At 32.9% G+C, this 2308-nt stretch overlaps 1 long non-coding RNA gene across 1 annotated transcript; it reads left to right on the top strand.

Moving 5' to 3' along the window:
- LOC141046251 (uncharacterized) lies at positions 1-1662 on the top strand. Its single transcript, XR_012219026.2, has 2 exons — positions 1-739; positions 1218-1662. It is a non-coding gene; the product is annotated as an uncharacterized LOC141046251 (long non-coding RNA).
- Positions 1663-2308: the final 646 nt, after the last annotated feature.

The raw sequence follows: 2308 nt of genomic DNA, 5'->3' as shown, positions 1-2308 counted from the left end.
TATTAATATTCAGAATTATTTATATTATATACATACATACATACATACATACATACATAGATATTTTAGAGTTTTAAAAAAGAAAAACAATTCTACAAATACTATGTAGAAAATTAGCCAATTTGTTTGTACACTGACAAACAAAACCGAGTACAAAATCTGAACACTCATAGTTCATTAATCCTTCCAACTGAAACATAAGTCAATTGATAGAATTACTTTTTTATTGTGTGTATTCATCCAGTCCTCTACATGGATGAAAAATCTCATTATCATTTGAGGTAGGGTTTATGAGAAAAGTGTTGTAGAAGCACACAAACGTGCGCACTCAGTTTTGGTTGCTTCTTCTTGCTGAATTTTGAAATTTCAATGTACACTCCTTGTTGCAAGATTTGAGGGCATTTTTTGTTTGTTGTGTTGCTCTTGTTGTGTACTATCTATAGTGAAAGTTGATTTGTCAATTGTATCTCTATGCCTCGGTTGTGTGAATCATTGAAGCACCAAGCATTGGTGCAGCTTAGGAGTGGTGTTTCTACAAGAAAAGTTGGAGACTCACTTAGAATGAGTCAGTCTTCAGTAGCTCATCTGAGGAGGGAGATTAGTGGTGAAATAGAAAAGCAAAGAGGAGGACGTCCAAAGGTTTTAGGAGAGCAAGAGAAGCAACTTGGTGTGCACCTTGTCACTGCTGGTTGTCTCAAAACGGCAAGTGCAGCTGCAAAACAACTTCGAGAAAAAATAGGTAAACACTTCTTAGACATCACCTTGAGGCGTGGTTTGAGAGAAGATGGTTTGGGTGCTTGTGTGCAACAAAAGAAGCCTCTACTTGCCAAAAGACATGTTCTTGCAAGGTTGAGTTTTGCTCATAAATACAAAAATTGGACCGTTGATGATTGGAGACGGGTTATTTTCAGTGATGAGACAAAGATTAACCTAATCAACTCAGATGGTAGGTCTTGGTGTTGGTTGAGAGAAGGAGAATGACCTGGACCTAAACATGTTAGTCAAACTGTCAAACATGGTGGTGGTTCAATTATGATTTGGGGTTGTATGACTGCTTTTGGGCTGGGTGCTTGGTATCAAATTGAAGGTAGAATGGAGCAACACTTGTACAAAAAAATTTTAGAAACCTATTTGCAAAGTACCATAGAGAATTACAACTTAAATCCTACTAAGGTGGTTTTTCAACATGATAATGATCCCAAACATACGGCAAAAAGTGTTCAGTTTTGGCTCTCTTCACAGCCATTTCAGCTCCTTCGATGGCCAGCTCAATCTCCAGATTTGAATCCAATGGAACATTTTTGGACCCTTCTCAAACAGTGTTTAAGCCAAGTCACTCCAAGGCCAAGAGGTGTTCAAGAATTGTGGGAGAATGTTTGTAGTATTTATCCTAGTTTTGATGCAAAAGATTGTGAGAAACTATACAAAAGTATGCCAAGAAGGATTTCAGCTGTTTTGGAAGCAAAAGGTTATTGGACTAAATATTGAAGTTTGAAGATTTTCTTTGAACAATACTGAGTACAAGACATAGTTGTTGATTTGACTTTGTAGAAGGATGTTTAGTTATCAATTTGATGTGCAACTTTGTACATGTGTACAAGACTGTGTGTATTATTCCATGTAACTTTCAGATTTATAAAGCAATCATTGAAATTTCTGTAATTGCTCTTGAAAGTTGGCACTTCAGATTTTGTACTCGGTTTTGTTTGTCACTGTATGTAAGCTTTTGTTGAAACAATTGTATAAAATGTTTGGTAACAAGTTTTATTCACTAAGTTTTAGTTAGTAAAATTTTGTGGCAAATCTTTAAAAAATTTAATACTAGTCTTTAAACCTTGCAACTTGTGTAAATATAGGCCAAAAGAAGATTAACCTTGGTTCTCTCAATTTTTATAATGAGTATTTTTTTCCTTAAACTTCTAATTTGCAATGCTTCTTATATCTTAGTCAATCAAATTAGTTGTCTTGTTATTTCTTAGTGTAATTCTGAATGTTTTTAAAATTTTGATATTAGAGTATTGACACATAATAGAAAGAAGGATAAAAAAAGATTAAAAAATTATAATTACTTATATATATTTATATATATTAACCAAATTAAAGACTGTGGAGAGTGTACAGGATGATATAATGATTAGATGATGTAAATCGTTTTGAAGACTAATAATTATTTAACATTTAACAAATTGTAGGTCACTAGAATTTTTGGATGATGTATATCTTTATAAGGAGTAGATGTCATGATATATTTGGATTGTATAATTCATATTTTACTTGTATTAGGTCTATTAAAATCTTTAATTTTTTA

The sequence above is a fragment of the Physcomitrium patens genome, chromosome 15 (assembly GCF_059467195.1).
Source record: "Physcomitrium patens ecotype Gransden chromosome 15, ASM5946719v1, whole genome shotgun sequence".
NCBI classification, from domain to species: domain Eukaryota; kingdom Viridiplantae; phylum Streptophyta; class Bryopsida; order Funariales; family Funariaceae; genus Physcomitrium; species Physcomitrium patens.
This window is presented reverse-complemented; position numbering and strand designations above follow the sequence as displayed.